Source organism: Scyliorhinus torazame, chromosome 9, assembly GCF_047496885.1.
Source record: "Scyliorhinus torazame isolate Kashiwa2021f chromosome 9, sScyTor2.1, whole genome shotgun sequence".
NCBI lineage: Eukaryota > Metazoa > Chordata > Chondrichthyes > Carcharhiniformes > Scyliorhinidae > Scyliorhinus > Scyliorhinus torazame.
This window is the reverse complement of record NC_092715.1, coordinates 253,304,240-253,329,427: the sequence shown is the minus strand read 5'-3', so window position 1 is coordinate 253,329,427 and position 25,188 is coordinate 253,304,240. Positions and strand designations below refer to the sequence as shown.

Genomic DNA, 25,188 nt, shown 5'->3' with positions numbered 1-25,188 from the left:
AGTTGAACTGCAGACTGTCCCATTAACAGATCATTACAAAGGACTGAAAAAAAAACGAGAGGAATGACCAAGAAGGGAAATAGAGTGAATTGTCATCAAATCAGGTACAGAAAGAGAAGAAAAGAGAGGTAATGAAAGATTGGAGAGAGAGAAAAAGAAACAAAAAGTAAGAATAAAGTTACATTTTAACATTGACATTATTTTGCAATGTGGATCAACAGTGTACCTGAATGCGATTGAATGATTTAAATTGCTCCGTTCCTGGGCCAGAGAGGGTGATTGAAAGTCATTGCCAATTATCATGTGGTTAAGACTATATTTACACTCTTAGTCATGAGCCCTAAGCTTCTGTGGTGAGGTTAATGGGCAATTAATGTGCAAATCCAACAATTTCTTCAGAATAACAGGAAGGCTAAGGGCAAGATGTTATTTGTACAGATCAAACAGCAGAATATTGTAAATCAACCAGAAAATGCCAGAGTCTCAACTCACAACATCTCTACATCCCCCGAACTTGCACATTAATAACGAGATGCGTCGTTTGTTGGTTTTTTTCAGTAGGTTTCAGCGCAATACTCAAAAGCGCTGGTGACATAGCCTCCTGCATTCATGGATACAGATGTTATGTGATTTATTTGCAGGGTGAATTTGCTGTTTGCAGCCCATCACACAGATCCTGAAAGGTACGCATCCAACTCTGGAGTCATGCTCCATCAACTCGTAATTGAGAAAACAATGTCTTACATGGGCAACAAGTCGTCGTCTCCCACTTTTTATGATATTAAACCTCTCAAGATGTTTCACAATGAGAGTAACCAGACAAATATAAACAATCCCGAGCCAAAGAACGAGACATCAAGACAGCTGATCAAAATCTTGATCAAAAAAGAGGTCTTAAAAAAGGTCTTAGTGGAAGAGAAAGAATTAGAAAAGTGCGGAGGTTCCGGGAGGGAATTCCAGAGCTTATACTGAAGATATGGCTACCAATGAAGTGGAGAAGGAAACTGGACAAGAGACCAGAACACAGCATTTTCGTAGTGTTGCTTGGAGCGGATTACAGAGGAAGGAAGGGGTGCGTCAGAGAAGGGTTTGTAAACAAGGATGAGAACTTGAAAATCGAGCTGAACATTTGTGAAGATTGAGGAGGAATTGAATGATCTGAGTGACAGGTAAGGTATGGGATGAGAATCCTTGCTTAGGATCAAGGGATCTAAGGGTGCAAGCAATCTGGTTCAGTTTGAGACAGTGGCCAGGGTGGGTGGATGGAAACAGTGTCTAGGGAATGGAGTTTGAAGCAGGCACAGAAACAGAAGGGTTCAGATTTCCCAATGTTCAATTGGCAGAAATATCTGCTTATCCAGTCAGGCAAGGTACCTGACTGTACGGAGATAGTGGTGGGGACCAAAGAGCTGGTCTAGAACTGGGCATTGTCAGCATACATGTGGATAGTGTCATAGAGTTTTACCACACGGAAAGAGGTCCTTCAGCCAATTGCGTCCATGTCAACCATCAAGCGCCTGGCTATTCTTATATCATTTTCCAGCACTTGACCCATATCCTTCTGTGCAATGGCATTTCAAATGCTCACCTAAATACTTCTTAAAAGTTATGAGGATTCCTGCCTCTACCACCCTTACAGGCAGTGAGTTCCAGAGCATGATCGAACGGCCACGCTGCGCCCGAAAAGTGGCCGGTAGAAGCCAGGAGACCCTGCTCCCGGGATCTACCCAGCTCGCAAAGCCTCGCAATATCTAACGCATTCTTGCGAGACATTACCATCTGAATCCCGCCCATTGTGGGCGGTATCACTTTTTGGGAAATCGGCATATTAGAGCAAGACAGCTGGTCTCACTTTCATATACAGATTCCTGAGGCACCCGAGGAGTTGGGATCTATCCCCTTTGCCTCTGAGATCTCAGGCGAGCGCCGTTCAGTACTGGTCTCCACAAATGTGACCAGACAGAACGGCATTTATGGGGGTCTCTCAGGGGCACGGAGGCCCCCAGGTGCATGCCCTCTGGGCAGGGTGATACCCTGGCACTGCTGGTGCCACCCGGCCACCCTGGCAGTGCCACCTGGGTGCTAGCCTGGTACTGCCAAGGTGCCCAGGTGGCACTGCCTGGGTACCAGGTTGGCACTGGTGATAGGGCCAGGGGTGCCCTATGGGTGCCGGAGGGGGGGGGGGGTGGACACCCTCATTGTGAGTTGGGGCTTGGGGGGAGAGTGAGGTGGTTGAGAGTCACGTCGGAGGTTCCAGAGGTCTCTCGCTACACCGAGGAGTTTCAGCGAGCGGGGCTCCTCAGTGGAGAAAACAGGGCGATGTGCAGCCCCGGCCATGCGTTTCCCATTGAGGCCCAGTATCTAACCCAAGTGACGTTTGATAGCGTTGTGTTTCTCAGCACTGTGAGCGACGGGAAACATGGGGTGAAATTCTCTGATCCCCCGCCGGGTCGGAGAATCGCCGGGGGCTGGCGTGAATCCTGCCCCCGCCGGTTGCCGATGTCTCCAGCGCCGGAGATTCGGCGGGGGAGGGAATTGTGCCGCGCCGGTTGGCGGGCCCCCCCGCTCGATTCTCCGGCCCGGATGGGCCGAAGTCCCGCCGCCAAAATGCCTGTCCCGCCGGCGTAAATTAAATCACCTACCTTACCGGCGGGACAAGGCGGCGTGGGCGGGCTCCGGGGTCCTGGGGGGGGCCGCGGGGCGATCTGGCCCTGGGGGGTGCCCCCACGGTGGCATGCCCCGCGATTGGGGCCCACCGATCCGCGGGCGGGCCTGTGCTGTGGGGGCACTCTTTCCCTTTCGCCTCCGCCACGGTCCCCGGTGGGGGGTCGGAGAATCGCGCCCTAGGTTCTTCAGCCTAAGACCTTGCTCCTCACTATTGACCACACCGTCCATTTTTGTGTCATCTGCGAACTTACTTATCATTTGACAAAGGTAGTTGATCCGAGCTGGGACAGCAATTTGGGCACAATAATTGGTTTTATAAATCCCCTGACCTACCCAGGAACACATAATCAGGTTGGATTTCTGTTCTTTGCTGCTGTCTACTGACTCCCGTTGAGAAATGCCACTGTGTGAGGACAGGATAAAACTCATAGCACACCCCATGGTTAAACAGACAGTTTCTTCAGCAAAGAATGCGTTCAAAAACTTCAGTTTTGACCAAAAGGGAGAGATTCCTTTCATGCATTTGAACGGTTGCATCCCTCAATTCCTTCTTGCTTGTTGACAGCTGCATTTTTATCTTATCATGCTTGGTTCTATGGTTTTTTTTCTTTCTCTTGAACCTTTACAAAGGAGCACACCGGTTACATTAAGGCCGTCCATCATTTCTACTTTACTGCTCAGATTTTTACTTGGGAGAATATCGGAACCTAGTGGAGCTTTTGTAGAGCACAATAGTTAATTGGGAGCTATTAATTTTGGGGTGAACACATACATGCTGTAATAACATGCTTGCTCATGCATCATGCACCACAAACATTCAGCCAAATTACAGAAAATAAGATCACAATATTTAAAAAGGAGAATACAAAATAAGGTCTTATTTAATTCAGCTGAGAAGCAGTACTTTACGGACTCTTAAGTACTTTCCTGCGCATATTACCCCTACATTTTTCGAAAGCATAACTTCAATTTACTTTTTCCTTTTCAACAATCTCCAGTCCAAAACGCTTCATGTTTCTGGACATCACAAAACTGATTTCACTCAGTATCACCATTTCTGTCTTCAGCTCCATTACAAAACAGAAAATAACAGCTTTCTTTGATTAACCATGAAGGAGTACCTTTTACAACTTCCTCCCTCTGCCCTTTACAATCTGCTCAGCGGCTGCTCAGCTCCTCAGCTCCTTATATTCCTCCTTTTCCTCAAAAGCAAAGAAACTGTGCAGTTTTCACGGCATTTCTCTCCACTTTTTCCCTCTGGTGGAAAGATCCTGGAACTTTGAACCCACAAAGGCGCACGTTCCTCCTGCCATTTCCAGGGCTGTTTCGAGCAGACTTAAGTCCCTGCCACCATCAGCACATCTAACTGCGCTGTGCATGACATTGTTTAATTAATACATTGCCCGCCGCGCGTGTCCCTTCCACAAGAACTTAGTAACCCAACAAACAATAGCATTTGGTAGAACACACCACAAACACTCAGCATTTGATTGTGTGACGGAACAATAGAATGCTGTGGGATTGGTGAAAAATTAAAGCGCTCTGTCTGACACACAGATTTGGGTGCTGCCTCATTTTTTAATTAACCCCATGAGAGCTGAGCTTGGGATGCTCAGATTCCACAATTTAATGGGTCTGTGTGGACATGATTGTCAACAGAACCAAATCATCGGTGTTACACGTTGCAAATAAAGGAACAGCAGTGAATGGAACAGTTCCAGCTCCTGATGGGACACTTTAATTAATGACTAAACAATTACTGTAACCTACATAGGGCGAGGAGCTGTTGATTTAAGCAAAACGACCATCGCTGAAATGTGCATCAAGTGAAGATTAATGTAGGTCAGGAAGCACCAAGCTGGACAGCGAAGGGCAAAATCATGGCGCATTATTAATTCAGTATGGATCGTTCAACTGTACCTGAATGAAAATTGCATGTTTTGTTTTCCCTCTCTGTTGGGGAACGGCAGAAATAATATTGACAATACATTTCAGTAAAGTTATTAATTGGACTGTTTAATCCGTTGGGGCGGCACGGTACCACGGTGGTTAGCACTGTTGCTTCACAGCGCCAGGTTTGATTCTCGGCTTGGGCTACTGTCTGTGCGGAGTCTGCACGTTCTCCCCATGTCTGTGTGGGTTTCCTCCGCGTGCTCCACTTTCCCCCCACAGTCAAAAGATGAGCAGGTTAGGTGGACTGGCCATTCTCAATTGCCCTTAATGTCCAACAAATGGTTGGGTGGGGTTGCTGGGTTACGCCGCTGGGGTGGAGGTGTGGCTTTGGTTGGGGTGCTCTTTCCAGGGGCCGGTGCGGACCCGATGGACTGAATAGCTTCCTCCTGCACTGTAAATTCTATGTAATATCGATGTGATATGCTGAGGCACACTTAATCTGTGCTATCTCATTGAAACCAATATCGGGGTGCTATCGTTTTATAGATTAGCAGATAAACACTGTGCGGAACTGACCCATCCAGACCAAGGAGGTTGCAAGTATGATTCTTGCTCAGTTGACCTCAGATGGAGTCAGGGAAAAAGGACACTGTGATTCGTCCCAGTGGGGTATTCACAGTGGGGAATTTATGCAACAATCTGAAATAGATAATAGCAAGTCAGTGGCCATTTTTCCCCCCCTGATTATTTTATTCTCATGATCTTCAATGGGAAGAGATGTAAATCACGTTGCCAACTCGCTGTCATTGGGACAGATTTTCCAGCCCCGCCCACGAATGGGATCATCTGGTCCTGCCAAAGGTCAATGGACTTTTGGCTGACCACTCTGTTCCCCGTGGTGGGGCCAGAAAATTCCGACCATTCATTTGCTTCTAAAGCAGAATCTCAGCACTGTAGATATAAAAATAAATGTTGGTTAAAAATCTCTCCGTGGCCTAACCCCTACCTAATTCTGTCAAGTCCTCCAGCCCTACAATCCTCTGAGATCTCTGCACACCTCCAATTATGACATCGTGGGCATCCGTGATTTTAATCGCTTCAGCATTTATGACTTGGTCTTCGGCTAACTGGGCCCTAAGCCTAGAACTCCACCCATGATCTCTATGCTTCTTTTTTTTGGGGAAATATTTTTATTGAAACTGTAACAATTTTTATATAATGTTTACAAAAAATTAAAGAACAACACATAATGGTAATAACCCCCCACCCTCCCCCCACAACAATATACATTACCCTCCCCCAACTCATCCTATCCCACCCCTCCCAACAGTTTACAGCGACCAACTCTTTAAAGTACATTATAAATGGCCACCACCTATAGTAAACCCGTCCACCGACTCACATTGAACTTGACATTCTTGCGGTGCAAAAACTCCATCAGGTCACCCAGCAATGCTGAGGCGCTTAGTGGTATCATTGACCTCCAGCCTAAGACAATTCGCCTCCTTGCCATTCGTGAGTCAAAGGCTAGAATGTCTGCTGCTGCTCCTGTTCGGAGTTCCGGCACATTCAAAACCACAAAATCCGCAACCAGTGGGCACGCCTCCAACCCAATGGTCAGGATTGCCGACCTGGTATCAAAAAAGAACCTCCAGAAGCCCACCAGCTTTGGGCATAACCAGAAAATGTGCACATGGTGTGCCTGCCCCCTCATACAACGATCGTATCTATCCTCCTCCCCATTGAAAAACCAGCTCATTCCAGCTTTTGTGAAATATGCTCGAAACACTACCAGTGGCTGAACGAGACTCAGTCTCACATAAGAGCAGGTCATGTTCACGCTCCTCAGTGCATCGCTCTTAACCTCCTCCTCCAAAATTGACTCCAGCTCTTCCACCCACTTTGCCGTCACTCCCTCAATCAAGCCCGTCTCCGCCCGTATATCGGTTGGTATATGCTAGATGTACTGGTCACCTCCGACCTCGAGCTGAATAAAATCCTCTCAAGCAATCGCTCCCTCACCGGGAAGGCCGGAAAGTACCTTTTAACCCAACCATGTACATGGAGATACCTGAGCCCATCAGCGTCCGTAAACCCATATTTCTCTTTCAGCGCCCTCAGTCTAGCGAACCGGCCTTTTAAAATAAATCTTCTCAAACCCATTCTCTTTCCACTCCCTAAACCTTGCAGGCTTGAATAACTTGTTTGTACAAATGGGAGCTTGCCTCGAGGCAGCCTTCACATTGAAATGTTGACGGAGCTGCCTCCAAATTTTAAACGTGGCTACTGCCAACCGGTTAGTCGAGCGTGTCTTTGGCACCACCGCATCAAGCAAAACAATGATCTCCGGAGCCAGGCCCTCCCCAGGGATAAGAACCACGTTCAACAACTGTCGCACGTTTGCTCTCAACCTCCGCCCCTTTACAAATCCCGTTTGGTCTTTTCCCACCACCTCCGGGAGACAAGGCTCAAGTCTCAACGGCGACACCTTAGCTAGAATCTTCGCGTCCACATTTAACAGGGAGATGGGACGATATGACCCGCAGTCTGTGGGGGTCTTTGTCCTTCTTCAGGAGCAAGAGAAATCGACGCCTGCCCAGCGACTGTGGCAAGGCACCTCTCTCAAAGGAATCCCTGAATATCCCCAACAACAGGGGGCCCAGTTGATGAACAAATCTTTCAATAAAATTCCATCGGAACATATCGGGCCCCTGTGCCTTCCCCGACTGCATCAACATCAGAGCCTCCTTGATCTCCTCCAACTCCAATGGAGCGTCTAGTTCCTCCCGCAACTCCTCCCCACCTTGGAAATCTCTGACTCGCCCCAATATTCCCTCTCATCCCGAGGCGGTTCGGACTTGTGTAACTCCTCGTAGAAGTCTCCAAATGCCTCATTCCCCTTAACCTGAGCCAAAGCCAGCCCCCTATTCCACACTATAATCTGGACAATTTCCCTCTCAGCCTCCCATTTCCTCAGTTGATATGCAAGAAGCCGCCTTGCCTTCTCTCCATACATTTCGCCTTTACCTCGCCTCAACTGTCACACCGCCCCACCTGTGACAATCAAATCAAACTGCATTTGCAGTTTTTCCCTATCCGCTGGAAAATCTGGGGATGGACTGCTCGATGATATCATCCACCAGTTTTCCCCACTCCCTCCTCGGCTCCACATTAACATGTGCTTAAAGGATATAAGGCAGGATTTTCTGTCGGCCAGCGCCGGAATCGGGAAACATGATTGGGCGGAGAATTGGTTTTGATGCCAAAATCGTGGTGGGCACCGGTTTGAAGCCAAATTGCTATTCTCGCAATTCTGCGTTCCAGAACGCCCGTACAGTAAACGCCATTGGCATATCATTAGTGGTATTCTCTGGTGTCTCCGCCATCCTCTGCCTCCACTGGGGCGAATTCCTGACGGGGAAGCTCACTTATGCTTCAAATCGTGAAACAGGCGCCATAGCTGAGGGAGAGTGGGGGGGGTGGATACTGAAAGTGTCCAACATCGCCATAGTTTTCTGACAGTCACTCCCCTGCCGGGGGATGTTTCTACCAGGTCTGGGGGGAGTAACAGGAGGTGGCCAGGAGGTGGGCGGTGGGGTTGGGGGGGGACGGGCATGGAGCATCACTGCCATAGCCAGTAAGGAAGCCATGCTTTTGCTGACTGCCTACTGTGAACTTAAGGCCTCGGGTGATATGGGTGCCCCCCCAGGTGCCCTCTGGCCCCAGCTGACCCATCAGCGGGACGGGCGTGCTCCAGCGCAACCAATGCCATCCTATTGGCTGGGATGAGTGTCTGTGAGGAGTGAAGTGTGAATGTGCGGCTGCAGATTGTCAGCCTCCCGAGTGTCAATCACAGACCCAACGAATCCCGCACCATTTCTCATTGGAGTTGATTGTGCTCCATGTGGCACAGGTGCCAGCCCCTCCTTGGTCGCTGAATCGGTCCAGGTGCGGCACCAGTTTTGCTCTCATGGAGAGCCGCGAATCCTGCCTTGGCGACAACATTTAGTCTCAAGAACGGAGAATTCCGCCCAGAATTTCTTCCCTAATTACTACCGTCGGTGCCACCCATAGTATTGAGGGTGAGACCTTCCCATTATCATTGCTCAAGGTATAATCCTGGATAGCCCTTGAGACCCTTGCACAGAACCCCAGGTCCGCGAGCAGACCTATATCTAACCACCACCTCCTGTGATGTTCCCAGCCTATCTCCAACTCCAAGTCCATCCGATGTGGGGCATGGTCAGAATTGACCACTGCCGAGTGCTCAGATATCTACATCCCCCTGACAACAGCACCTGGCTCACAACAAGGTAGTCAATCCTGAAGAACACATTATGTACTGAGGAGAAAAACTCCTTCCCCTGGATGCCCGAACCTCCAAGGCTCTCCCCGCCCCACCTTTCTTCCATAAATGCAAGTAACACCTTCACCATGACCTCCGGGACCAACGACCTTAACTTAGAGACGGCCACCCTCGGGTCTGGCACACAGTTCGTACCTCCTCCCATAATAAGTTGGTGGGTGTCTTTATCTGGTATCACTGCCAAGAGCCTTTTCATAAATGTTGAATCATCCCAATCCGGAGCGTATACATTCATCAACACCACCTGTTTCCCTTCTAATACCCCAGTGACGATAACATGCCCCCCCCGCCTGTGTCCACTATTACCTTCTCTGAACAAAACCGGACCCTTCTTTTAATGAGAATTGCCACCCCTCAGGCCCTGCTGTCGAACCCTGAGTGGAAAACTTGGCTCACCCAAGCCTTCTGATGACACACCTGATCCCGCTCGCCCGTGTGGGTCTCCTGGAGAAAATCACGTCCGACTCCAGACTCGTTAAATGAGCAAACATCCGTGTACTTTTGACTGGGCCTTCCAGATCCTGCACGTTCCAGATGACCGCCCTTATCAGGGGTCTCTCACTACCCACCAAACTTGAATTAGCCATTACCACTGCGATAGGCCATAGCTTTATTGATTATTCCCAAGCCATATTATACAGGACCGTCTTCACTAGACTCTGGGGTGGTCCCGGCTGATTGGAAATTAGCAAACGTGACACCACTGTTTAAAAAAGGAGGTAGGCAGAAAGCGGGTAATTATAGGCCAGTTAGCTTAACTTCGGTAGTAGGGAAGATGCTGGAATCTACCATCAAGGAAGAAATAGCGAAGCACCTTGATGGAAATTGTCCCATTTCCAGAAAGCCTTTGACAAGGTGCCACACAAAAGGTTGCTGCAAAAGATAAAGATGAATGGCATTAAGGGGAAAGTAGTAGCATAGTCGAGGATTAGTTAATTAATAGAAAGCAAAGAGTGGGGATTAATGGGTGTTTCTCTGGTTGGCAATCAGTAGCTAGTGGTGTCACTCAGGAATCAGTGTTGGGAACACAATTGTTCACAATTTACACAGATGATTTGGAGTTGGGGACCAAGTGCAATGTGTCCAACTTTACAGACGACACTAAGATAAATGGTAAAGCAAAAAGTGCAGAGGATACCGGAAGTCAGCAAAGGGATTTGGATAGGTTAAACAAATGGGCTCGGGTCTGGCAGATGGAATACAATGTTGACAAATGTAAGGTTATCCATTTTGGTAGGAATAACAGCAAAAGGGATTATTATTTAAATGATAAAATATTAAAACACGCTGCTGTGCAGAGAGACCTGGATGTGCTAGTGCATGAGTCACAGAAAGTTGGGTTACAGGTGCAACGATTAAGAAGGCAAATGGAGTTTTGTCCTTCATTGCTGGAGCGATGGAGTTTAAGACTAGGGAGGTTATGCTGCAATTGTATAAGGTGTTAGTGAGGCGACACCTGGAGTATTGTGTTCAGTTTTGGTCTCCTTACCTGAGAAAGGACGTACTGGCATTGGAGGGTGTGCAGAGGAGATTCACTAGGTTAATCCCAGAGCTGAAGTGGTTGGATTACGAGGAGAGGTTGAGTAGACTGGGACTGTACTCGTTGGAATTTAGAAGAATGCGGGGGGGGGGATCTTATAGAAACATATAAAATTATGAAGGGAATAGATAGGATGGGCGAAATTCTCCCCCAACGGCGGGATGCCCGCCGACTGGCACCAAAGCCGGCGCAAATCAGACGGGCATCGCGCCGGCAAAAAGGTGCGGAAGTCTCCGCATCTTTGGCGGCCTAGCCCCAACATTGAGGGGCTAGGCCGACGCCGGAGGGATTTCCGCCCCGCCAGCTGGCGGAAATGGCGTTTGTTGCCCCGCCAGCTGGCGCGGAAATGCGGCGCATGCGCGGGAGCGTCAGCGGCCGCTGTCAGTTTCCCAGCGCATGCGCGGGAGCGTCAGCGGCCGCTGAAAGTTTCCCGCGCATGCGCAGTGGAGGGAGTCTCTTTCGCCTCCGCCATGGTGGAGACCGTGGCAGAGGCGGAAGGGAAAGAGTGCCCCCATGGCACAGGCCCGCCCGCAGATCGGTGGTCCCCGATCGCGGGCCAGGCCACCGTGGGGGCACCCCCCGGGATCAGATCGCCCCGCGCCCCCACCCAGGACCCCGGAGCCCGCCCACGCCGCCTGGTCCCGCCGGTAAATACCAGGTTTGATTTACGCCGGCGGGACAGGCAATTCCTGGGCGGGACTTCGGCCCATCCGGGCCGGAGAATCCAGCGGGGGGTCCCGCCAACCGGCGCGGCCGGATTCCCGCCCCCGCCCAATCTCCGGGAGCGGAGACTTCGGCGGGGGCGGGATTCACGGCGACCAACGGCCATTCTCCGACCCGGCGGGGGGTCGGAGAATGACGCCCGATAGCTGCGAGCAGGTCGTTTCCACTGGCGGGTGAAAGCAGAACGAGGGGGCATAGCCTCAAAATAAGGGGAAGTAGATTTAGGACTGAGTTTAGGAGGAACTTCTTCACCCAAAGGGTTGTGAATCTATGGAATTCCTTTTCCAGTGAAGCAGTTGAGGCTCATTCATGAAATGTTTTTTAAGATAAAGATAGATAGTTTTTTTAAGAATAAAGGGATTAAGGGTTATGGTGTTCAGGTCGGAAAGTGGAATAGAGTCCACAAAAGATCAGCCATGATCTCATTGAATGGTGGAGCAAGCTTGAGGGGCCAGATGGCCTACTCCTGCTCCTAGTTCTTATGTTCTTACGTTCTTATGTTCACCATATTAAAGGCCGCCCGCCGCCTCACCAGCTCAGTGCCGATGTCTTGGTAAATCATTACCATGATACCATGCAACCAATGCTCCGGCATTTCTTGCCCCATTCCAGGAGCTGCTCCTTCCATTGGAAAGTGTGAAATCGAATGATCACCGCACGCTGTGACTCATTCAGTCACGGCTTCTGCCTCAAGGCCCGGAGCACCCTGTCCAGCTCTGGTGCAGCAAACACCTCGGGTGGGGTTCTGCGGGAATCGGCGGGGCGGGCAACTCCGGCGCGAAGGAGTGGCGTGAACCACTCCGGCGTCGGGCCTTCGGAATCCTCCGCACCTTCAGGGGCTAGGCCGGCGCTGGAGTGGTTTGCGCCGCGCCGGCCAGCGTGGAAGGGGCCTGGCGCCATGCCAACTGGCGCCGAAGGGTGCTGGCGTGTGCTGGTGTCATCCCAGCTCATGCGTAGGGGGGTTCATCTCCGCATCGGCCATCGCAGAGATCCACAGCAGCCGACATGGAGGAATAGATTGTCCCCACGGCATAGGCCTGCCCGCGGATCGGTGGGCCCCGACCGTAGGCCAGGCCACCGTGGGGGCACCCCCCCGGGGCCAGATCACCCCGCGCTCTCCCGAGGACCCCGGGGGACGCTCGCAGATCCAGCTCCCGCCGGTAACTACCTACTCTAATTTACCCTCCCCCCCGGTGGCGCGGCCATAACCAGGCGGCCACTCGGCCTATCGCAGGACGGAGAATCGCCGGGGGGGGGGGGGGGGGGGGGGGCGCTGCCAGCGGCCGCCGACCGGCGCAGCGCGATTCCCGCCCCCACCAAATCCCCAGCACCAGAGAATTCGGAAGCCGGCGGGGGCGGGATTCACGCCGTCTCCCGGTGATTCTCCGACCCGGCGGGGGGGTCGGAGAATCCCGCCCCTCGTCTCTGCTCATCAGCTCAGAGAACTTTGCAGAGAAGTATTTGGTTGGCCTTGAGCCCTCGACCCCCTCCGGCCGACCCACCAGCCTCAGGTTCATGCGTGTGGATCTGTTCTCAATGTCATCTAGTTTTGTCTTGAGGCCCTTATTTCTGTCGCCGACAAGCGCAATTTCGACTTCCAACGACGTGAATTGGTCCTTGCGCTGAGACAAGGCCTTCTCCACGCCTTTCAACCTCTCAGCTTGCTCATCTTCCGCCTCCTCCACCTTGGCTCTAAATGGCACCCTCATTTCCTGGCCATGCCTCTTAAATCGCTTGTCCATCTCCCCACCAAACATCTCCAGTTCTTTCACCATCCCTCCCGCTATCATGTTCAGGGGGTGGGTGGGGATGACTGTTTCACTCGCCGTCTTTGTCGAATCTTCAGTTGGGCTCGGTGCTTGTGATTTCTCTCCTCCGCCTCTCTTCGACAACAGCCTCAACATCTCCCGATCAACGTCTGCTCGCTCTGCCGGGCCGTCGACTGGGAGCCCGCAAATTCTTGGAGAAAAAGGGCAAAAAAGTCCAAAGTACCGGGACCTACCTAAGGTGCGACTGGCTGTTACAAGCCACCGCACTGGAAGATCTCTATGCCTCTTAACATCTTTCTCTCCTCCTTTAAGCTGCTTGTCAAAACGTACCTCTTTAACCAGGTTTTTGATTACTTGCTCTAATATCAGCTAATGGGTCTCAGATTCAAATTTTGTTTGGCGGTGCTCCCCTGAAGTACCTTTGCATATATTCCTATGTGAGAGGTGCTATATAAATACAAGATAGTGTCATGGCGGGGGATGGTAGTGAAATTCCTGCTCGCGATCTGTATCCAGTTTTCCCCCATGGGCATTGAGTTTGGATAGGATTAGATTGGCCCGTCATGATTCATATGCTGAATAGGCCTATCAACATTCACTCTCCAGACTCTCCTGTGAGAAATGATGGGCTGAATTCTCTGTTTCAGAGACCAAGTGCTGACGCCGGAACTGAATCGTGTGCGTTCTACGGCCTAGAAAGCGCCGCCGATTCCGGAGGACATCCTCATGGGCTAGCACAGGCACCTCGTGGAATTAGTGTAATTCCAAAACCAACACTGGCGTGCGATTCGTCGGGGTCAGGATGGCATTGGAAAACCTAAAAAGCAGGAGCTGCGCATTGGCACTCCACTCCCCACACACCCTCACCCCAACCAAGAAGATGGCACTTCTTGCGCTAGAGCATGCCCATCCCGTTGATGGGTCAGTGGGGCCAGAGAGTAACTGGGGGGTGGCCTGGGGAGGCACCCATACAGCCCATGCTACTAAACTCACAGAGGACAGTCAGAGGCATGCGTCGCGACATGGATGCCTTGAAGGCTGCGGAAATAGTGCTCCGTGCCTGTCCACCTCGACCTCATGGCCCACCTACTGGCCGCTCTCCCGGGCAGAAGCCCGTGGCCAGTGGCACAACCGTCAGCACATTGTAGCGATGTTGGACACTTTTCATACCCCCTCTCGCTCAGCAGCCACGTTTCTTGATTTTAAATACCACAAGTGAACCTTGCCATCGGTAATTCCACCTGGAGGAGGAGGAGCATCAGGAAGAGCCCTGTAATTGCTGGGTCGCGCCCGTTAATGATATGCCTAAGACATTTTCTGTACAATTAGCATGCCCACACCAGCGTGCGGCATGAACGCATTCACGCCGCTGTCGAGGCACTGGAGCATGTCATTCCACCGGACGCCCAGCGCCGGCTTCGAGTTCCTGCTCTCCCGCGATTCTCCGCCTGATCGTGTTTTCAAATTCCGGTTTCGCTGAAAATTCGCTGATTGCCCAGTATGAGTCATTGTCCTCAGGTGAGGAGCTGTGAGGAGGAATTGTTTTAAAATTTTTATTGCATGGACAGAGCAAATTTTGCATTCAGTTCACATTAATCCAGCACTCCCCGTGGAATTTCCAGGTATGGTCGGAATACCCTCAAATGATGACAGAAAAACAATATGAGAAAACAGGTATTTGGTCCAAACATAAATTTTTAAAAATGCACACCAACATGCAAACAAAATTTGAAAGAATCAACTGACCTCGTGGCAAAAGGACAATTTTATGTGTTTTTCTACCTTGGGCAGGTTCTTACTTTGCAAATTTTGAAATTTGTATTGTTTTAATTCACAGTAATTTTTAACTGGATTTATTGGAATTAGTGTTCGAAAACTAACTTTGTTCTTACTCCAAATAGAGACTCTCGTCTCTTTGCTTTGGAATGTAGGCATTTTTGGTGGATTAAATAAGTTAAGTTAGGTTGGGCATCCTTTATCTGAAATTCCGAAAATCGGAAAATTCTGAAATCCGCACTTTTGTTCGAGCACCAATGCTTCATCACAAATGGGCAATCCCATAAGGCTCCTGGGGGATGCGCAATTCCCAACGGGAGCCGCACATGCGCAGGTCCTGCCGCACGCCGCACACGTCCAGTTCTCAACATTGCGCACATGCATGGTTCCCAACATTCCGCACACGTGCAGTTCCCAACATTCCGCACATGCATGGTTCCCAACATTCCGCACACGTGCAGTTCCCAACATTCCAAACATGCGCAGTATATTCCGAAATCCGCAAAATTCCACAAAGTGATGCACACTCGGCCTCAAGCATTACGGATAAGGGATGCTCAACCTGTAGAAATACAGGTCCTGTATTTTGCAAGTGTTAACGGGATTTCCTTTGAGAAAGGATGTCACAAATTACCGGTTGTGCCCACTGAAATGTTCAATAAATTATAGTTTCCAGTGTGTTTGTTTTCTCGTTAATATTCCATAGGTCATCTTCGTAGTTTTAAATAAAACCATGAAAGGAATGCATTCTGCTGCCAGGTATCAAAGTACCATTGCTGCTTTGAACATGGTTGATTTGACCAATTTTAACCTGTAAGTAGATCCGTTGTGCGAGGGCATTGACATATATTCTAATGAGCTCAGTCCATTCTGGAGGCATTCTGAGTTTAGATCTTAGCTGATACAGTCATAGAATATTAGAATGATTCAGTGGGGGAGATCCTCCAGTCCAGTATACCTATGCTGACTCTTCGAAAGAGCCATCCAATTAGTCCCACTTCTCCTTCCATTCCCCAAAGTCCTGCAATTTGTTTCCCTTCGGGTAATTATCTCATTCTCTTTTTCAATGTTCGTATTTCATCTCTCAGGCTTAATTTTCCAAATTGCAGCAGCTTGCTGCATAAATTAAAAGTTTCCTCATATAGCCTCTGGTTCCTCTGCCAGTCACCGTAAATCTGCTTCCTCATACCGATCTATCTGTCATTGGAAACAGCACGGGCGGGATTCTTCGGAAACCGGCAGGGTGGGCGAAGGAGTGGCGTGAACCACTCCGGCATCGGGCCGCCCTGAAGGTGCGGAATCCTCCACACCTTCAGGGGCTAGGCCGGCGCCGGAATGGTTTGCGCCGCGCCAGCCGGAGCGGAAGAGGCTTGGCGCCACGCCAACTGGTGCCGAAGGGCCTCCGCCGGACGCCGCGGGTTGGCGCATGCGCAATGTGGAGGGGGGTTTCATCTCCACGCCGGCCATCGCGGACCATTACACCGGCCGGCATGGAGGAATAGTGTGCCCCCACGGCACAGGTCCACCCGCAGATCGGTGGGCTCCGATCGCGGGCCATAGAACATAGAACAGTACAGCACAGAACAGGCCCTTTGGCCTTCGATGTTGTGCCGAGCATTGTCCGAAACCAAGATCAAGCTATCCCACTCTCTGTCTTTCTGGTGTGCTCCAAGGCCCCCATGGGCGCACCCCTCAGGGCCAGATACTCCTGCGCCCCCCCCCCGAGGACCCAGAGGCTGCCCCCGGAGCCAGGTCCTGCCGGTAAATACCTGACTTAACTTACGTTGGTGGGACCCGCCGAAAACGGGCGGCCACTCGGCCGATCGCGGGGGGGGGCGCTGCCAACGGCATCCGACCGGCACGGCGCAATTCCCACCCCCGCCAAATCCCCGGCGCTGGAGAATTCGGCAGCCGGCGGGGGCGAGATTCACGCCGCCCCCCCAGCGATCCTCCGACCCGGCGGGGGGGGGGGGGGGGGGGGGGGGCTGGAGAATCCCACCCCAGATCTTTATTTACTCTTTTAAAGCCATTCATGGTCTTGAATGCGTTGACCAAGCCCCCTCTTAACGTCCTAATGGTTGGAGTAAAGAGTAAAGGATTCTTGTTGCCATTGTACAGGATTTCGGTGAAATCACAGTAGCATAGCCGTTGGGGAGGCAATGTTATTGTCGCTGGTCTAGTAACCTGGGTTCAAGTACCACCACAGCCGATGGTGAAATTTGAATTCAATAAGAAATCTGGAATTAAAAGTCTAACGATGACCATTGTTGATTATCGTAAAAGCCCATCTGGTTTACTAATGTCTTTTAGGGAAGGAAATCTGCTGTCCTTGCCTGGTCTGACCTACACATGACCTCAGATCCACAGCAATGTGGTTGACTCTGAAATGGCCGAGCAAGCCACTCAGTTCGAGAGCAATAAGAAATGGAGAATTCCATGAATGCCCAAGAAAAAAGTTTGGAGTGACCCATACAATTGTGGTCTCCCGACCTAAGGAAAAATCTACTTATCTCAGGGCGGTGGTGCGATGGAGATTCAGTAGATTGATCCCTGTGTCAGTGGTCCGATGAGAAAAGAATAAGCAAAATGGGCCTATATTCCCTGCAGTTTAAAAGAGCGGTGATTTCATTGAAACATACCTTTACCTTTGTACTCTCAGAGGGTAAATGTTGCGAGGTTATTCCCTGGTGAAAGGTCGATTTAAGGGACATAGTTTCCGGGTAATGAGTTGGGTAGTTAGGACTGAAGTGAGGACTTCCTCAGTCAGGGATTTGTGAATCTTTGGAATGTTCTATCACAGAGGGCTGTGAGTGTTCAGTCGAGTACATTCAAGGCTGAAATCGATAGATTCAGAGAATTCTTACAGTGCAGAAGTAAGCCATTTGGCCTATCGAGTCCACACCGACCCTTTGAAAGAGCACTCTACCTGGGCCCACATCCCGGCCCATCCCCTTAACCCCACCTAGCATGCACACCCCTGGACACTAAAGGGCAATTTTGAGCATGACCAATCCACCTAACCTGCACATCTTTGGGCTGTGGGAGGAAACCGGAGCACCCGGAGGAAACCCACGCAGACACGGGGAGAAGGTGCAAACTCCACACAGCTAGTCACCCAAGGTCGGAATCGAACTGGGTCCCAGGTGCTGTGAGGCAGCAGTGCTAATCACTGTGCCACCGCCAAGACCTCAGATTGTTAGAATGCAAGGAAGTCAGGGGACATGAAGATCCTGAATGAAGGTGGTGTTGACATCAAAGATCAGTCCTGAACTTATAGAGTAGCGCAGCGGGTTCGAATGGCTGTGTGGCCTATTCCTGCTCCTAATTTTCATGCTCTTCTCTGCTCTAAGAACACCCACTGTAGTTTCTCCAGTCATAACTCAAGTCAAATCCAGTCAACATGGAGAATTGTGAAAGCAGTGTCTCGAGAACAACATTTATATCATATGCCTGTAAAAAAACAATCTTTTCTACCTCAGAGATCCAATGTAAAAGTCTGTCAACTGGCAGCAAGCTTCTATAACATGCTGGGTTCACCAAAGTACCATGTAATGTGTGTCTACATTCAAAACACTAACTTTTGTTCTTGTTCATCAATGTTTTTAACTACCTGTTGCAGTATGACTACAGACCAGCAGAACACATCCATTTATTAAAGTGTGCTGCTATGTTTTGGAGGTTTGAGAGGCCCATGCTGAGCTACATAAAGCCCACCATGTTTGGAAGGACTTCTTGTTCGTGCAAGGACTGCGCTCTGGAGTCTTGCGTTTCTGCAATTGTGGAGTCTGTCCATGAGCTCGCTGTGGAGGCTTGTGACCCTGGAGTCACTTCTTGTTCATGCAAGGGCTGCAGTGTGGAGTCTTGCGTGTCTTCTTTCGTAGAGTCAGGAACCCTGAGCGGTGCGTGGACCACGCTCTGTGTGGCAGCAGGCATCTCTCTGTGGGCTTGTGCCGCTCTCTGTCTCTTCGTTTCAGGCTGCAGCATAATCCTGCACTCACAAGTCGGGATGTCATATCTGCTGGGCTGAAGAAACTCAAAACAGAAGAACTCGTCGTCGGGTTCGTCATTGTGCAACACGTCTAGTTGCGGTTCGGATTTGGTACTGGGGTAGCCTCCCAAGGTGAAAGGTTCGTCTGAGTCGTTGTCTTTCAAGACCACATCATCACGTTTTGTGTCGGAGCTGGCATTGTGCTCGCGTGGTCCAGAGAAAATGTAAAGGTCAGTTGCGAAGTATTCAAGGTCAGAATCATCGGTTTGGGTGTAGGTAACTGCTTGTTGCAGGGTTCTTCGGAGGTTAATTTTATTTCCTGGTTCAATTTGAGGCATTGTGCTGTCATTCCAGGTGAAGGAAGGTTGTTTTACGGCTTTAAAAGATTTTTTCTTTGATTTGGGATGCTTCCCCTTTAAATGGGCATGGTCGGGGCCTCTGACATCATGACGCATGTGACATCATACGTAGGCAGCGTTTGCGCATGCGCAAATCGCTGTTCCTGTACCGATGGCTGTTTTCGTGATTGCGCATGCGCGGTGTCTTGCGCATGCGCAAACGGACCTTCCCGTTCTGTGCGCTTCTCGCGCAACTGCGCAAGTGCAGTCCCTTTAGAAAGATGGCCGTCGATCAAAATTGTTCTCTGCTCTGGGATCTCAGCCTCCTGGTGAGCACTGGCGCTTCTCTTACCTTTTCTTGCTGGTTAGAGTGTATTTTCCTCACAGAATTTGCCGAATTTGTCCAGGACTGCCTGGAAGTCGCTCCTGTTTTGTCCTTTGGAGAACTTGAATTTTTTCTGCTCTGGCACCGGCGATGGTGAGTAGAAGCTCTGTCCTTTCAGCATCGGCCACGTCTTGTAGGTCGGCTGCTACCAGGAAGATTTCAAACTTTTGCCGGAATGCCCGCCAGTTTTCGCGGAGATCGCCGTGGCACTGGAGCTGCTGCGGAACCCGGATCTCGAACATCTTGCCTGGGTATTGTTGCTGGTTGTCACTGTACGCTGAGGTATGGCTATGTGGATTGAAACAGTTCACTGCTGGTACCAGGATTTGTTATGCTCTAGGTGTGGCATAAGCGGCTGCCTTCTGGTGCACTTGACAAAGGAAGGTTCAGACGTGGAGATAACTTCAACAAGTTTATTAAACTATTTACACTTCTATTACTCGGGTTCGACACTACTGCTAATCCTACTATAGCTCCCCAGACTGACTAACCAGTTGCTGCAATCCACGTGGTGGGAGTGATATTGAATCAACCCTGTATCTGTGCTCACTGACTGTCTCCACTGGAAAGAAGGCACTGTTTCTAGGTTTGCAGATGATACAAAAATCTGTAGAGGGGCAGGTAGCATTGAGGAAGAAAGGGGGTTGCAGAAGGACGAGGACAAGCTAGGAAAGTGGGCAATGAAGTGGCAAATGAAATACAATTTGGAAAAATGTAAGGTTATGCACTTTGGAAGGTTGGAATGAACGCATAGACTATTTTCTAAATGGGGAAATGCTTAGGAAATCAGAAGTACAAAGTGACTTGGGAGTCCTTGATCAAGGTTCTTTTCAGGTTAACGTGCAGGTTCAGTCGGCAGTAAGGAAGGCAAATGCAATGTTAGCATTCATGTCGAAAGGGCTAGATTACAACACCAGGGGCTTCTGAGGCTGTATATGGCTCTGGTCAGACCCCATTTGGAGTATTGTGAGCAGTTTTTGACCCCGTATGTAAGGAAGGGTGTGCTGGCCTTGGAAAGGGTCCAGAGGAGGTTCACAAGAATGATCCCTGGAATGAAGAGCTTGTCGTATGAGGAACGGTTGAGGACTCTGGGTCTGTACTCGTTGGAGTTTAGAAGGATGAGGTTGGATCCTATTGAAACGTACAGAATACTGTGTGGCCTGGATAGAGTGGATGTGGAAAGAATGTTTCCACTTGTCAGAAAAACTAGAACCAGAGGTCACATCTCAGACTAAAGGGATGGTCCTTTGAAACAGAGATGAGGGGGAATTACTTCAGCCAGAGGGTGGTGAATGATTTGTTATGTTGTAGGTGTAACATAAGCGGCTTCCTTGTGGTGCACTTGACAAAGGAAGGTTCAGACGTGGAGATAACTTCACCACGTTTATTAAACTATTTGCACTTCTATTACTCGGGTTCGACACTACTACTAATCCTACTATAGCTACCCAGACTGACTAACCAGTTGCTGCAATCCACGTGGTGGGTGTAATATTGAATCAACCCTGTGTCTGTACTCACTGACTGTCTCCACTGGAAAGAGGCAGATCATGTGTGTGGTATCTTTTATATATGGGTTGGTGTAATGCCCCCTGTGGCCGTGTCACCTCCTTGTGTATCGTGAATGTCTATTGGTCGTGTCCTATCTACTTGATCTATTGGTTGAGTGCGTTTGTGTGATGTCACTGGTGCTCCCTCTAGTGTCTAGCTAGCTTACATGTATTCACATTGATGCACATCACCACAGTGAATCTGTGGAACTCTTTGCCGCAGAAGGCTGTGGAGGCCAAATCACTGAATGTCTTTAAAACAGAGATAGATAGGTTCTTGATTAAAAAGGGGATCAGGATTATGGGGAGAAGGCAGGGATTGGGGATGAGAAAAATATCAGCCATGATCGAATGACAGAGCAGACCCGATGGGCCGAGTGGCCTAATTCAGCTCCTATGTCTTCCGGTCTTATGTAAAACTGTGACTGCAAGAGCATGGTGATAATCTAGGAATTCTGTGGCGAGGAACACACCTCCTGGCTCCCCAAATCCTGTCCAAATTCTTCAAGGCAAAAGTCAGGAGTGTGATGAAAATTCTCCACTTGCCTGGATGTGCAGTCCCAACAACACTGAAGAAGCTCTGCACCATCCAGGACAAAGAAGCCCGTTTGATTGGGTCCTCATCCACCAAAGTAAACATTCAATCCCTCCACCAATGCACAGTGGTAGCAACGCGCATCAGTTTCAAGATGTGGAGCAGCAACTCACCAAGGCTACTTCGATAGCATCTCCCAAACCCGTGATGTCTAACACCTAGAACTACAAAGGTGGAGACGCGGGGGAGAGCCACCACCTACAAGGTTCCCTCCAAACAATGTCCTGACTTGGAAATATATCGCCGTTTCTTCGCTGTCGCTGGGTCAAATTCCTAACAGCACTGTGGATGTACCCACACCACATGGACTGCAGCTCGCCACCGCCTTCTCAAAGACAATTCGTGGGCAATAAATTCTGGCTGAGCCAGTGAAGCCCGCATCCCTTAAATAAATAAAAAATACAAACAAGCTGCGTTATAAAATGCTAAGAAGTCTTTCAACACCAGGTTAAAGTCCAGCAGGTTTGTTTCAAATCACTAGCTTTCGGAGCACTGCTCCTTCCTCCTTCCACCATTATAAAATGGCGGTGTGGAAGGTATCGATGGATGCAAGCCATGGAATCCCTCGAGGCTACTCCCACCATTTAATTGGTTGATATCTATCTTAGCTTCATTAACCGACCTTGGTTCCATCATCCCATGATATTAATGCAGAACAGCACGTCTCAACCTCAATAGGAAATTTTCAATCGGACTTGAATTTAACAAGAACTTCTCAGGGGAAGAGAGTTCCAGATTTTCATTGGCCTTGTACCCCTAATCCCTCACATCGTGGGCTCCAGTTGAGTCCTGCTGCTGACAGAAGAGACTTCCGCAGGAGGGTCATCCCCAGAAAGGCCCGGTGGCAGGATGTCAGAGCGAGAGTGGTGGAGCTTTCCATTCTGCAGGCCTCCTCGCGGAGGGTGGCACATTGAGAGCTAATCGCCAACAAAAGCAAATGTTAGTGGGGCATGTTCATCTTTGTTAATCAGCTGGAGCGTACCGTTGTACTTGTGTTTGACTGCGTAACAAATCAGATCTGCTGAAGATCGTCTCATGGATAATATCACGCTTTGTTAAGCCTTACAACAGCTGGGCCGCATACTGAAACACGAATGATCCTGAGCTCCCTAAACATGTCTGTCATTCTACAAATAATCAGCAGCGGCCAATTTTACTACTTTACCGTCCCAAGCTTAATGCATGAACTATTTGAGGCGATTTTTACTTTTTACAGTGTCTATTTCTTCAGAAGCAAAATTTGAAGTAAAATTTTTATTCCAACTGATAATTGCCAGTACATTCCATTTATCTTGGCAGAGCAAGGAAGACTATCTGAAAAGGTGGATATAATTCACCCCACTGCTTTGTCTCTCCAGTGAATGTGGTTGATTTGTCTTAGCCTGTCCACTGCAGCCATCACCTAGATGCTGATTGTCTTTCCTTTCATATGAAAAGTTGACTGCATTTAAGAACTGAATAATAATAACTCAAGCTGTCAAATGCACCTTTTGACGGGAAAGGCTGAATCCAAGTTTAATTCTGTTTCCATGGCCACATTAAATAGGCTGAATGCGGCAGACAAGCATTGTGATTCAACAAATCAATCGCATTGTGTTCTGCGCTCAGATATGCTCCAGGAATATTTAAACGGTTAGCATAGGGGCCTTCTCACCTCTCACTATGGAAATACAATGAAACGGGGCCCAAATTAGTGAGTCTTGGTTGAAAATGTTAAAGGTGAAGGTCGGACCTATGTCCCTGGTTGTTTGTAGTGCTTCGTGACAGCATTGCTTGTCTGGAATGAAATATAATCATCTTTTACTGTGGGGCTTTTGAGGTCGTTTTTTGATGAAACATTTTGTGGGGTTTTTTTAAACCAATTCTTAACCTAAAGGTTACAAACTCAGTCTTGCCATCATACTGCTAAATAAGCAAACTGGAATATAGAAACTATCTACAGCACTTAAAAACTAAGCTCAGAGGAGAATGACAGCTTGACCACTGTGCATTTTCACGCAGTTTGAAAATAACATGGAAAGCTTAATGAACCCTTTCCAACCCAATCTTCATCAATGAATGCTGTGTATCTGATATAACCAGAAATAGATTCTTATTCATATCACTGGACACATAACCATCCATTCTCAGATGCGGAGGAATCGGCTGAGTATTTTCTGTTTTATTTTTAATCGTACTTATTAGCTGACTTGGTCGACGAGAGATGTTTTGAGCTCAGTAAAGTCCAGTCTACCTGGCAACATCACGATTGAACTAAAATCTCCGAAAATGTAAAATGGGTTGGCTTACGACGATGTCCTTCTAAAATCCTGAGCTTGTGACTGCCAACTGGTCATACTGGCTTCAGTTTTTAGCATGACGCTCTAGCTCTCCAATGTCTAATGCTCAACTCTTTCTTAGGTAGGTGTCATAATATACATCTATGTATACAATGGAGTGCAGACAGGCAGTGATTGACACACAGGATGACCAGTAAGCACACAGAACAGAGCAGCCAATCACCAGACAGGACACGACCACTATAAAGCCAGAGGGCACCAGTTTTCCCGCTCTCTCGGGACCCAGCCTCTGAGACAGTCAGAGCTCGTGAGCTAGCCAGTGCCTACACCATGTGGTAGCTAAGTGAGTCTGGTCAGGCTAGTGTCAGGTCTCCAGTCAAGTCAGCATAGTGTTGACCCACAGTTGAACATGTATAATAGTTTGGATGTTGAATAAAATCGTGTTGCATTTTAGCAAGTGTTGGAGGTCTGTCTCTCGCTAGACTGCATCAAGTGCAGGTCACCTTGACCCAGCCTACCCAACACATCAGTAGGCTTCCCTCCATATCTGTTGGCATCCTCCAAAGTGCCCATCGAGGCCAACCCGTTGTGAGCAGCAGCCTTAACTTTCCCGTTTTATTCTTTCCCGTTGTATTCTCTAGCCCAATATTGGGCACAAACATCCTCTACCTCCTAGCCCTAAACTCAGATTTGTCTTTTTCCTCTCATCTCCCTTCTTGACCTCTCTGAGTTCATCCTGTCCAGAAGAACCCAATTTTTGTCCCTTTGATTCAGTAAACATCCGACCACCCAACCTCCTTTCTGACCCACATGTTAGCCATCCTAGTTCACAGTTCTGTTCCTCTCTCCTTCAAATCGCCCCCACTCAAAAATAATCGACCCTTGCCTTGAACCCCCGACCTTGCATTCTACCTTTCCATGTCCAGCCTCCCTTGATTTGGCTCCCTGGTTGTTGAAAGGGTTGCCGCCTCCCGAATCTGTGGTTGGGATAAAGGTAAACTATTGCACCTTACCTTTCATGACCTTTGACATCGTTGGCCACGCGTCCTCCTCCACCACCTCAACACGGCTGTCCAATTGCGTGTGATTGCGCCCATGTGGTTCCTTCTTATCTACCTCATGGCACCCAGAGTACCACCTGAGTGCTGTTGCTGCCTGCTCCCACATCATTCCATAGGCTGTCCTGTCCCCCAAAGCTCCGTCCTTGGGCCACTCCTATCTCTCATGCATGTACTCCCTCAATGACATCATCAGCTTGCCAACGCCAAAATGTATCCACCTAGCCCTACTCGCTGTCTCCTGGTGGCTCACCAATCCTT

General features: G+C 49.3%; 1 protein-coding gene across 4 annotated transcripts in view; it reads right to left on the bottom strand.

The window, feature by feature from the left end:
* lingo2 (leucine rich repeat and Ig domain containing 2) overlaps positions 1-25,188 on the bottom strand; it is an 840,266-nt gene that overhangs the window by 88,355 nt on the left and 726,723 nt on the right. Inside the window, exon 1 of one of the 4 annotated variants that reach the window (XM_072517270.1) lies at positions 3,789-4,032. The exons of the other annotated variants lie outside the window; for them this stretch is intronic. The gene's annotated coding sequence lies outside the window, so the exon portion shown is untranslated. Of the gene's footprint in view, positions 1-3,788; positions 4,033-25,188 lie in introns of those variants that run through there. 4 annotated transcript variants of the gene reach the window in all.